This window comes from Lampris incognitus, unplaced genomic scaffold, assembly GCF_029633865.1.
Source record: "Lampris incognitus isolate fLamInc1 unplaced genomic scaffold, fLamInc1.hap2 scaffold_82, whole genome shotgun sequence".
In the NCBI taxonomy this organism is placed as follows: Eukaryota; Metazoa; Chordata; class Actinopteri; order Lampriformes; family Lampridae; genus Lampris; species Lampris incognitus.
The window spans coordinates 456,663-470,317 of record NW_026611582.1 but is presented as its reverse complement, the minus strand read 5'-3'; the positions used below and the strand labels follow the sequence as shown (position 1 = coordinate 470,317).

Genomic DNA, 13,655 nt, shown 5'->3' with positions numbered 1-13,655 from the left:
GAGTTAAAATTAACACTCCATTTTTTACTGTGTATGCTTTTTCTACATGTTTCGGCTTGGTTAGGGTAAGGATTTTACCTGCTCAGGCAGACAATCCCACAGAGACTACCACAGCAACAGAGACCAACTCCTCATGGTAGCCAAGCCAATCATGGCAATGGCATTACTGATGGAAAGCACCGAGCTTCTCCGAATGAAGGTTTTTGATAAAGTTAACGGATGGCTCTTTCTACATGTTTCAGTTAGGTTAGGGTAAGTGTTTTACCTGCTCGGGCAGACAATTCAACAGAGAATACCACAGCAACAAGACCAACTCTTCGCAGTAACCAAGCCAACCACTGCAATGGCATTTCTGATGGAAAGTACAGAGCTTCATGGATTAATAGTTTCGGATAAAATTAACAGATGACTCTTCCTACATGTTTCGGTTGGGATAGGGTAAGGGTTTTACCTACTCAGGCAGAACATCCTACAAAGAATACTACTGCAACAGGTAATAACTTCGCGATAGGCAAGGTAATCACGGCAATGGCATTTCAGATGGAAAGCACAGAGCTTCTCGGAGTAAAACTAAGGGTTGGCTCTTTCTACATCTATGGTTAGGGTAGGGTTATGGTAAGGGTTTTTTCTGCTCAGGCAGACAAACCCACAGAAGATACCACAACAGAGACCAACTCTTCATGGTAGCCAAGCTAATCACGACAGTGGCGTTTCCGATGTAAAGTACTGAGCTTCACAAGTGAAAAATTTGGATAAAAATCAACGGATCGCTCTTTCTACATGTTTCGCTTAAGGTAAGGGTTTTATCAACTCAGGCAGACAATCGCACAGAGAATACCACAGCGAGACTAACTCTTCGCAGTAGCCAAGCTAACCATGGCAATTCTAATAGAAATTACCAAGCTTCTTGTAATGATAGTTTCGGATAATATTAACAGATGCTCTTTCTACAAGTTTCAGTTTGGTTAGGACAAGTGTTTTACCTGCTCAGGCAGACAATCCCACAGCAACAGAGACTAATTCTTCATCGTAGCCAAGCTAACCATGGCAATGAGGCTGAAATGTACCGAGCTTCTCAGCATAATGGTTTTAGAGAAAATAAACAGACAGCTCTTTCTACATGTTTCGGTTGACTTAGGGTAAGTGTTTTACCTGCTCAGGCAGACAATACCACAGCAACAGAGACTAATTCTTCATAGCAGCAGAGCTCACCATGGCAATGGCATTTCTGATGGAAAATACCGAGCTTCTCAGAGTAAAACTTTTGAATAATATTACAGGAGGGTCTTTCTACGTTTCGGTTGGGGTTAAGTACCATCTGCTCGGGCGGACAATCCCACAGAATCAGTGACTAACTTTTCACGGTCGCCAAACTAACCACAGCAACGTCATTTGTGAGGGAGAGTACCAAGCATCTCGTAGTGAAAGTTTTGGATCAAATTAACGGATGGTTCTTTCTACATGTTTCGGTAGGGTTTGGGTTAGAGTAAAGTTTTACCTGTTCAGGTGGACAGTGCCCAAGCGCTGGCTTGGAGAAACCCTCAGGATTAGGATTATGGAGAGAGTTTGATGGGTTAATGGTAGGCTCAATTTGAATGTTTTTTCTTCTTTACGATTGATCTCCCACTGTCTTGTATCTTGATTAGTTTACCCCGTTTAAACTTGAAAAATTGATGGTGGGGGTTGGAGCATTATAAATGATTTTTTTTAAGTTCACTGCTATGGCAGTTTGTTTTTAGGGGTAGGTTTAAATAAAATTGATGGCTCTCTTCATTTTACCACTCAGAGCATGCTTCATTCCACAAAAGCACAGAGCTTGTGATTAAACCACTTCTCTATACCTGCTTTATGCTCAGGAAGAAGCATCACAGCTCATCATCGTGGGTGGCAGGACTCACTTTAGAAACATCTCAAGTTAAAAAGTACAAAAATGATTCCTGAAATGGCACATCACGTTCTTCATAAATTTTATGTCCCTTAAAATTCTGTTAACCTCTTTCAATGTTGTATTATGTAAATTGCGTGAACACAACATCCATTGCACGCTGTCCGTGTTGGGAGAGAGATCCCTCCTCTGTTGTTCTCTCTGAGGTTTCTTCCTATTTTTTCTCCCTGTTAAAGGGTTTTTTAGGGAGTTGTTCCTTATCCGATGAGAGGGTCTAAGGACAGGATGTTGTGTTGCGGTTAAGCCCACTGAGATACATTTGTAATATTGGGCTATACAAATAAAATTGATTTGATAGTAGGATCAGGTTTGGATAAACTTAATGGGTGGCTCTATTTCTTTTGATTAGGGTAAGGGTTTTATCTGCTCCGAAAGACAATCCTACAGGAGAATACCACAGCAATAGAGACTAACTCTTCACAGTAGCCAAGCTAACCACGATAATGGTATTTATAATGGAAAGCACCGAGCTTCTCAGAGTGAGTTTTAGATAAAATTAATTGACGGATCTTTCCACACCTTTGGGTTGGGGTAGGCTTTTATCTGCTCAGGCAGACAATCCAACAAAGAACACTACAGCAACAGAGACTAACTCTTCGCAGTAGGCAAGCGAACCATGGCAATGGCATTTCTGATGGATAATACTGAGCTTCTCAGAGTGAAAGTTTAGAGTTGAATGCCCGGGCCAGCGCGTGTCACCAGAGTGCCAGTGCTGGCTTGGAGATACTCCCAGAATTAGAGTTAGGGATATGGATAGAGTCTGATGAATTAAGGATAGGGTAAATTTGGATGTTTCTTTTTTACAATTCACCTCCCATTGTCTGCCATCTTGATTAGTTTACCCTGCTTTAAGCTTGAAAAGTTGTTGGTGGGGTTTAGAGCAATATAAGCTTCTTTTTTGAAGTTGTCTTCTATTGCACTTTAATGTTTTTAGGGTAAGGACTAAGGGTTTAGGTCTGGATAAAACTGGTGGATTTCTGAATTTTCCCCGCTTTTTAACCCCTCAGAATGCGCCCCTTCCTCGAAGCTCCCATAAAAGGAGCACTCAACGGTCATAAAAGCAGAGTTTGTCATTAAACAACTTCTCTGTACCCGCTTTGTGCTCAGGAAGATTCACGACAGCCCATAATCGTGGCTGGCGGGAATCACATTTCAAGTTGAGAACGGCAGAAATGATCGCTGAAAATAGTCTTCTGAGCTTTTGGTTAGGATTACGTTTGGATAAGCTTAACGGATGGATCTTACGGTTAGGGCTGGGGTTTGATCTGGTAGGGCGGGCAATCCTACAGCAGAGACTGGCTGCCTGAGCAAAAAAAAAAAAAAAAAACCTCTTACCTTAGTTCTACCCCAAGTCTAAGAGAAATGTAGAATAAGCTATCCGTTAATTTTATCAAAACCTTTCACACCGAGAAGCTCTGTACGTTCCATCAGAAACACCACTGCAGTGGTTAGCTTGGCAACCGCCAAGACAGTCTCTGTTACTATGGTATTCTTTGTGGGATTAATTCTTAGCAGGAGTCAAGCTAACCACGGCAATGGCATTTCTGATGGGAAATACTGAGTGTCTTGGAGCTTTAGGTTTGTATACAATTAATGGATGGCTCTTTCTACATTTTTAAGGGTTGGGATAGGTTTAGTATAAGGGTTTTATGTGCACAGGCACACAGTCACTGTTGCTGTGGTATTCTCTGTGGGACTGGTGCTTTTGAGCAGGAAAAACCCTCACCATAACCCTACGCCAACCCTGACCGAAAGATGTAGAACGAGATAGCTGTTAATTTTATCCAAAACTTTCATTCCGAGAAGCTCAATTACTTTCCATCGGAAATGTCATTGCCGTTGATAGCCTGGTTACGTTAAGTTAGTCTCTACTGCTGTGGAATTAACTCTTGGCAGTAGCCAAGCTAACCACGGCAATAGCATTTCTCATGTCAAGTACCAAGCTTCTCAGAGTGAAAGTTTTGGATAAATTTAGCAGATGGCTCTTTCTACATCTTTTGGTTAGGGCTTTATCTGCTAAGGAAGACAATCCCAAAGAGAATACCGCAGCAACAGAGACTGTCTGCCTGAGCAGATAAAACCCTTACCCCAATACTAACCGAAAGATATAGGATGAGCCTTCCATACATTTCATCTGAGAAGCTCAGTACTTTCCATCAGAAATGCTATTGCAGGGGTTAACTTGGCTATCGCTAAGAGTTAATCCCATAGAGAATACCACAGCAACAGAGACCAACTTAGCAGTAGCCAAGCTTACAACGACATTTCTGATGCAAAGTACCGAGTTTCTCAGAATGAACGTTTTGAATAAAATTAACGGATGTCTCGTTCTACATCTTTTGGTCAGGGTTGGCATAGGGTTAAGGTGAGAGTTTTTCCTTCTCAGAAGTACAATCCCACAGCAACAGACTGTCTGCCTGAGCAGATAAAACCCTTATACTAAACCTATCCCAACCCATACTTTCCATCAGAAATGCCATTGCTGTGGTTAGCTTGACAACTGCCAAGACAGCCCCTGTTGCTATGGTATTCTCGGTGGGATTAACTCTTAGCGGGAGCCAAACTACCCACGGAAATGGCATTTCTGATCGAAGCACCCAGCTTCTCAGAGTGAAAGGTTATGGTTGAATGCCTGTACCAACGCATGCCACCCGAGTGCCTCCGTTACTGCCCAAGTGCTGGCTTGGAGATACTCCCAGGATTAGGGTTTGAGTTTGATGGGTTAGGGTCAATTTGAATGTTTCTTTTTTACTATCAATCTGCTGTTGTCTTCTATCTCGATTAGTTTATCCTGCTTTAAACTTGGAAAGTTGTTGGCATTATAACTGATTTTTTTTTAAAAAGTTGTCTGCAATTGCAGTGTAGTGTTTTTAGGGTTAGGATTAAGGTTTAGGGCTTGGATTTGATAAAATTGGCTAGTGGCTCTGCATTTAAAAAAAATTAACTCTGATCCACTCCTTTCCTTGATGCCCCCATAAAGGAACATTGCACAGACACCAAAAGCACAGAGTTTGTGATTAAACCACTTCTCTGTACTAGCTTCCTGCTCAACAAGAGCCACCGCAGCTCATCATCGTGGGTGGCAGGACTCACACTTTAGCAACACATTTCTCAAGAATTACAGAAATTATTAATTAAAGCAGGGGCGACAAACTCTGGCCTCGAGGGCCACAGGTATTTGTTGCAACCGTGCACTACACCACCTGATTTAACTAATTAGTTCACCTCCTGAATCAAGGAGTGAAAGGAACTAGTTTAAAATCAGGTGGTGTAGTGCATGGTTGCAACAAATACCTACAGACACTGCGACCCTCGAGTTTGACACCCCTGCATTAAAGTATAGTCTTATACATCTATTGGTTAGGGTTACGATTAGGGTTAGCTTTTGATAAACTTAACGGATGGATCTTCCGGTTAGGGTTTTATCTGCCAAGGCAGACAATCCCACAGAGAATACCACAGCAACAGAGACTGTCTGCCTGAGCAAATAAAACCCCAACCGAAAGATGTAGAATGAGCCATCCGATAATTTTACACAAAACGTTCATACCCAGAAGCTCGGCACTTTCCATCACAAATGCCATTGCCGTGGTTAGCTTGGCAACCACCAAGACAGTCTCTGTTGCTATGGTGTTCTTTGTGGGATTAAATCTTAGCGGGAGTCAAGCAAACCACGGCAATGGCATTTCTGATGGAGAGTACCGAGCATCTCCGAGCTTTATGTTTAGATGTAATTAACGGATGGCTTTTTCTGCATCTTTCTGTTAAAGTTGGGATACGTTTCGTGTAAGGGTTTTAGGTTAGGGCTGGGGGGTTTATCTGCTCAGGCAGACAATCCCGCAAATAATACCACAGGAAATTAGACTAACGCTTCACGGTAGCCTAGCTAACCACAGCACTTGCATTTCTGATGTCAAGTACCGAACTTCTCGGAGTGAAGTTTTGGATAAACTTAACAGATGGCTCTTTCTACATCTTTTGGTTAGGGTTTTATCTAATGCAGACAATCCCACAGAAACTAAGGTCTGCATGAGCAGATAAAACCTGTACCCTAACCCTACCCCAACCGAAAGATGTAATAAGATCAATCTATTAATTTTATGCAAACCTTTCACTCCGAGTAGCCCAGTACTTTTCACCAGATATGCCATTGCCGTGGTTAGCTTGGCTTTCGCGAAAAGTTAGTCTCTGTGGTCATCAAAGTGGGATTGTCTGCCTGAGCAGATAAAACTATTTCCCTAACCATACCCTTCCCTAACCAAAAGATGTAGAAAAACCCATCCATTAATTTTATCCAAACCTTTCACTCTGAAAAGCTCGATACTTTCTATTAGAAATGCCATTGCCGTGGTAAACTTGGCTACCGCAAAGTTAGTCTCTGTTGCTGTGGTATTCTCTGTGGGATCCTCAGCCTGAGCAGCCTAACCCCACCCGAACCCTAAGCAAAAGATGTAGAAAGAGCAATCCGTTACGTTTATCCAAACCTTTCACTCCGAGAAGCGCGGTAATTTCCATCAGAAATGCCACTGCCGGGGTAAGCTTGGCTACCGTGAAATTAGTCTGTTGCTGTGGGATTGTCTACCTGAGCAGGCAAAACCCTTACCCTCATTTCCTCGTCGTTTCCTCTATCCACTGCACTGCTGACAATACTGCAAGCATTTCTGCCGTGTATACCGATATTTCCTCATTGATCCTTTCCCCCTACTTTAATATGAAATTCTGGAACAATAAACTCTACTCTATTTACTGAACTCTTTGATGCATCCATATAAATCTGATGTAACTGTGGTAATTATCAATATAAGCCTGTGTTTTATGTGAATCATAATTCAAATCCTTACATCTGTCTTCTAGCAATGCGGTCGCTGGTCCTAGCTTGCAGAGCAGTACGAACCGGGCTGAGTCTGCGGAGTCCATAATGTGGCCAGTTTATAGGTTCACAATGACAAAGGACCCACAAAGCAGACTGACACAGGCAGCAAAAGCTCCAAAAAGGTTTAACCGGGCAAAAAGGGTCGCTACACGGCAACCAGTCAGCTCAGGCAGAGGCGTCAGGCTCATCACCGGGGTAAAGACGAACTGGCAGCATGAGGGAGAAACGCATGGCTTAAATACACACATGGGGGAGATGATGACACACAGGTGCAACACATTAGGGCGGGGCCGGTAATCACACAGGAGGGAAACTTGACAGGAAGTGGCATCTGAAAACGAGACACACGTGAATACCACAATAAAACAGGAAACACTGGGGAATATGAAAAACTCATAAAACATGAGCTAGGATGTGGAGCGGGTCATGACGGTCTGAAATGTTGCTTTGGATGTGCTGTGACAGTTGCAGACCACAATGATCCTGTACTGCTTGATAACTTTGGATTTGTAATGCGATGCTTTAAAACAGGTAATGTACCAGTGGTGTAAGATCAAATGCCCTTGTTACGTCTCCACGTCCGCTAACTCCTGCGCCGCCGCGTTATGTTAATGTGTTACGTTGACTTCCGCTAACTCCTGCGCCGCGTTCCAAGAGTAGCTGGCTGCAGACAAAATGGCGGACCTCCGCAAGAGGCACCCCCGCAGTTGACAGGACCATCGCGTGACCTCCGCAGTTGACAGGAGCATGCGCAAGAGGCAGTTGACAGGAGCATGCCCAAGAGGCACCTCCGCAGTTGACAGGAGCATGCGCAGGAGGCACAACAATAGCGATACGTTGGCTAGATAACGTTAGCCAACAATGTTAGCAATTGCGTTACGTTAGCTAGATGTCTAACAACACTAGCGAATGCCAGCTAACGTTTGCTATGGATGGTTAGAATGTGGGCTATTTTTCTAACGACTCGACCCTCATTAATCAGTTATTATCGGATACAGAAAGTCACTGCCTGAATGTGTAACAATTATGGTAAGATTTACAGAAGCCCATTGAGGGCAAAATAACCTCTAGACTCAATGGCAAACAGATGCCCCTTTGAGCAAACACTGTGAGCACAATACACAGGCTCTGATAACATGGTGCCTTATCTAACCACAGTTTAAACACACCCATAAAACCTGCCATTATCTACTGCGGGGACAAATGAGACTGAAGGGGCTATCTACCGAAACTTACAAACACACACAAACTCACTTTGTAGTATAGGGCCCAGGTGAAGTAGTAGTTAAGTCAACATAGGCTTTTAGTATTCAATGTCTAAACGTAAAATACCTTCAAAACCTATCAAGCTGATCCCGAATGTGATGTGTACTCAATTGAGAAATTTGGCATTTCCTCTCATACAAGTCAAATCTTACAATTACCAGTGCCGTTGTGCACACAGTCTAAGCTACATATGACAATGAGACCATTTGTTTTAGCCATCATAACAGTGGGATATCCCACTCTATTAAGGATTAATATGCATGTACAAACAATAAATTGGGTTAAATATAACAATAATCTTTATTAATGTGACATTGTGCGCAACATTTGACATCTTCACATGGTAAACATCTGTGACCAGGGGCTTGGTGGGGGTCCCCGGGGTGGTGGGCTGGATGGAGGGCCCCTGAGGCAGACGCACATTTCTAACCATTACATTCATGTTGTCTATCCATGTAAATAAACCAGTACACATATTTGTACATGTTGTTATCAAAGCACCTCAGTATTGTGTAAAGAGACTAAACTTAACCAAGGCTACTGTGAAAGAGCACGTTCACGTATGCGATGCGAATAACGGTCAATGAACAGGCTTGTTGAACTAGTTAATGTCAAAGAATAAAATTAACACACTAAACAATACATTTACACATGCAAGTCACCCCTGCCTTTATGCTCGGCCTCGATCCACTGTCTCTTGATAATATGGTTAAATATAACAATAATCTTTATTCATGTGACATTGTGCGCAACATTTGACATCTTCACATGGTAAACATCTGTGACCAGGGGCTTGGTGGGGGTCCCCGGGGTGGAGGGCCCCCAAGGCAGACGCACATTTCTTTTTTCTTTTCTTTTCTTTTTTAAGCAATTTATTTTATTATTTTTCAGTGTTATCATCGGGTTCAGCATTTTACAGAATGTGGTTGAGGTTTTACATAATAATAATGTAAACTACTAATAAGACACGTTAGTCCCTAGCTAACGGGTCTGACCCTTTAGCCGAGCGGTTAGTGATGTCGCCTTGTGGTGCAGTACACTCCGTTCGAATCCCGCACCGGGCAAGAAAATAACCGGTTACAATAACAATAATAATAAACATAAATAAAATAAAAATAAAATAAAATAGAAATAAAAATATAAATGCTCGGCGTCGATCTACTGCTTCTTCTGCATCTTGATAATATCATTAAATTCTTGCACTTCACTAAAGAATACATTGGGAAAAGAAAAGAGAGAAAAGGAGAGAAGAAATACAATCGATGGGACATGAGAAGTCATGGTGTATCATGAATATTAACACAGCTAGGGGGTGTTAGGAACAAAGTGGTAGACTGATTTCAGACATTTGTACCTTTCATCATACAATGGTCCCGCGTTAAATCTTCTCTTTGCCTCAGCTAGAGAGAGGTTGTCCACTGCCACAAGAGCGTGGACAATGGCCTGGTAGAGATAGATAACCTCCAGTTAAAAGGGCTCCCATATTTACAACACAATACAAATTAGTGGTGGGGCGAGCATAACCCATTCACTAAATCGCGGAATGCCCTTTAACAGTTATAATACAGGCTTTGATGACTGGATAAACAGACAAGTATTGAAATCAATGTAACTAAGATCAGATGGTTGAGTTGAAATCAATGTAACTAAGATTAGATGGTGGAGTTAAACCTCACCTCAGGCATCAGCACATCCAACACGAAGCTGACTCTCTGGAACTCTGTCGTTGGGACATAAGGTGCACATTTTGTTGCTCCTTTGAGGACCAAGTTGATGTGCTTAAAAACTTCATCAATTTGGTCGTCCTCTTCCAGGTAGGTGAAGACCCTGTCTGGTTTCGTAGACCTGAAGTTCACCAGCCACTTGGAGCTGCCTTCACCTGTGATTATTTCCTACAGAAACAAAGACCATGTCAAATAAATGCACTGCAGAAGATCAGGCTTTGATCATCTTTTGTTATGCTCGCGCACCAGAACCCGACCCGTGTGGCGAAACCCAAGGCAGACAGATACAGGATGACTTCGAAATCCAAAAAGGGCGGTGTTATGGTGGGAGGGGAATGTATGGTGCAAAAAACGTTCCGTTAGTGGGATGTGTGAATAAACTATGTGTGGTGTCCCGTGGTTTGCGTGTATAACTATGTGTGAGTGTTCTTAGCCTATGTGTGGTGCGGTATGTAAATGACAAGGAGGTGTTGAAATAATGTGCGTGCACCTGGCGAGAAAGTCCAGTCCGTGATCCATGAGGGGTTGTCCGAGGAAGTCCGGCTCCGAGATCCGGGAAGTCGAGTCCGAAAGGAGGGATTCCAGGTAGAGGGACAAGAGGGGAGATCGCAGGAAAGGTCAGGGGAAAAACGTGAAGGTCGCTGGGGACGAGGGAGACGCGGGGAGCCGTGGAAGTCGCGGAGGGAGAGTCTTGGGAGGAAACAGAGACACGAAGATAAGACACTGGGGAATAAACAGAATGCAAAGAACGCTGGAGGGCTTGTCAGAACTTTACCGCAGGGTTCAGTACGTCGAAGCCCGGAGTGGTGTTCTGGGAGACTTCTTGTAGAGGGCTGCCTGATTGCCACAGGTGTGCCTGATGGATGATGGCAAACACTTGGTGCAGTGCAGCTCTCGTCTCCTCAGAGCGCGAGCCGAGCGCTCGGATGTTTCCGGCACGTCCGAGCTGGGGGAGTGGCTTGAACGTGCCGGGGAGGCAGCTCGGGGCGGTGTAACCACAACATCTTTTTTGCAATTAGAATTGTTTTTATGTCCAAGCATTATTATTATTGGTATCATACCCAGTGTTGTAGTACTCGAGTCCAGGACTCGGACTCGAGTCCGACTCGAGTCCTGATTTTCATGACTCGTGACTCGACTTGGACTTGAGCACTGATGACTCGACTCGGACTCGAGGTTCAGTGACTCGACTACAACACTGATCATACCAGTAGCCGTTTGTCCGACCCCTTCAGCTTCGTGATGAAGTCCACCAATCTTTCATTGGCAGACCTGCGAGCTTCTCTTGCACGTTTTGCATCTTTGCTGTAGTGGTCATCAAGTAATGTAAAGGAACCTGTTGTGGTTACACCGCCCCGAGCTGCCTCCCCGGCACGTTCAAGCCACTCCCCCAGCTCGGACGTGCCGGAAACATCCGAGCGCTCGGGTCGCGCTCTGAGGAGACGAGCGCTGCACTGCACCAGGTGTTTGCCATCATCCATCAGGCACACCTGTGGCAATCAGGCAGCCCTCTACAAGAAGCCTCCCAGAACGTCTCTCAGTGCTTCGACGTACTGAACCCTGCGGTAAAGTTCTGACAAGCCCTCCAGCGTTCCTTGCATTCTGTTTATTCCCCAGTGTTGTGGTTGCACCGCCTCGAGCTGCCTCCCCGGCACGTTCAAGCCACTCCCCCAGCCCGGACGTGCCGGAAACATCCGAGCGCTCGGCTCGCGCTCGGAGGAGACGAGCGCTGCACTGCACCAGGTGCAGGTGCGATCTCACCCACCAGGTGCGATCTCCCCCCTTGTCCCTCTATCTGGACCCCTCCTTTCGGACTCGACTTCCCGGATCTCGGACCTGGACTTTCTCGGACAACCCCTCTTGGATCACGGACTGGACTTTCTCGCCAGGTGCACGCACATTTTTTCAACACCCCCTGGTCATTTACATACCGCACCATACATAGGCTAAAAAAACTCACACATAGTTATACACGCAAACCACGGGACACCACACATAGTTTATTTACACATCCCACTAACAGAACGCCTTTTTTCACCATACATTCCCCTCCCACAATAAAACCCCCCTTTGTAGATTTTGAAGTCATCTCGCGTCTGTCTGTCTTGGGTTTCGCCACACGGGTCAGGTTCTGGTGCGCGAGCATAACAGAACGTCGAAGCCATTATGGACCCAGGCAAACCCAAGGAGCGGACGGTCCCTGTGACGCTCCAGAGCCCTGTCCCCCTAGAGGCAGTAGTAAGAAGTCACAGTTGCCAACTTGCCTCTCTCCGCTCAGAGCTTACTACTGCCTTCACCCGTGTCACCGGAGAGATCAGCGATCTTCAGTCCGGCTCCCAGGCCGCGACGAGCGCGTTAGATGCCCTCACCGCGCAGATCGCTGCACTCTCCACAGCGGTCTCCAGGATGAGTGACCACCCTGCCCTGGCCTCGGTCTCTGCCCCCAGCTCGGCCTCCGGTTTCCCCGTTTCTGGTCCCGACGTTCCCCCTCCTCCGAGTCGACCCCCACTGGACCCCCGGTGCGAGCCTAACCTCCCCTGCCCCAAGGCCTTCGGTGGGGAGTTCGAGCTGTGCAGGGGTTTCCTTGGTCAGTGTGAGCTCCTGTTCAAACACCAGCCAGCTAGGTATAGGACAGGAGAGACCAAGGTAGCCCTTGTCATGTCCCTCCTCACCGGCAAAGCCCTCAGCTGGGCCATAGCGGCGGTAGGCCATACCGAGCAGCTCGCCTCGGACTATGGTGCCTTCCGCCGCGAGTTCAATCTGGTGTTCGACCACCCAGCTGACGGGCAGGACGCTGCCGGCCGCCTCCATTCCATCCAACAGGGAGCCAGGTCGGTGGCAGATTATTCCTTGGAGGTAAGGATACTCTCGACAGACAGTGGGTGGGATGACACTGCGCTCAAGAGCGCGTACAGGAGGAGGCTGAGCGAGCCCATCAAAGATCTCATCGTTCGGGACCGCCCTGCCTCCTTCAACGAGCTCGTCACCCTCGCCCTCCAGATGGACGAACGGCTGCGGGAGCGGCGCCAGGAACGCGCACCGCGCGCTGGCCCCTCCCATAGACCAACCCCCGTCCGTCCTACCGGTGCCTTCCCTGGGTCAGCGTCCCGTGGGCTCTCTCCACCCTCACATTCCCCCTCGCAACCCTGGGTGGCTTCTGGATCCAGGCCGGAGGAGGAGCCCATGCAGTTGGGTCGGTCACGGCTCCCGCTGGAGGTTAGGGAGCAGAGGATGCATGGCCACCTCTGCCTCTACTGCGGGAGGTCGGGCCACTATATCAAGGCCTGCCCGACTCGCCCAAAAAGACCCGGCTCACTAGTGAGGGGTGTCCTAGTGAGCCTGACGACCCTTCCTCAGCCCCATCCCAAGAAGGAGCACAACCACCTTTTTCCGGTCACTCTCACCTGAGGTAACCACTCACTGTCTGTTGGTGCACTCCTGGATTCGGCGGCGGACGAGTGTTTGATGGACATCTCGCTGGCCCGGCAGGCCGGCAATTCCACTCGTCCCCCTAGACACACCCCTCACAGCCCAAGCCCTAGATGGTCGTTCACTTGGTAAGATCACACACAGCACTGCTTCCCTCACCCTCACGCTTTCGGGTAATCACGTGGAAGCTATCCGTTTCTTGGTTTTGCACGCCCCCACAGCGCCCCTGGTGTTAGGAAGACCGTGGTTGGAATGGCACGATCCCTACATCTCTTGGTCTACAGGGCGGATTTTGGGTTGGAGCGTTGCGTGTCATGCCAACTGCCTTCGCTCCGCCCACTCCCCGTCCAGCGGCCTCAGACCCGTGCCTCCTCCCACGGATCTCACTGGTGTTCCTTCCATTTATCACGATTTAGCC

General features: G+C 46.6%; 3 pseudogenes; all 3 read right to left on the bottom strand.

The window, feature by feature from the left end:
• Positions 1-1,777: 1,777 nt before the first annotated feature.
• On the bottom strand, positions 1,778-1,951 carry LOC130134076 (small nucleolar RNA U3; annotated as a pseudogene).
• A 992-nt stretch (positions 1,952-2,943) lies between these two features.
• LOC130134077 (small nucleolar RNA U3) lies at positions 2,944-3,138 on the bottom strand (annotated as a pseudogene).
• A 1,757-nt stretch (positions 3,139-4,895) lies between these two features.
• Positions 4,896-5,079, bottom strand: LOC130134078 (small nucleolar RNA U3; annotated as a pseudogene).
• Positions 5,080-13,655: the final 8,576 nt, after the last annotated feature.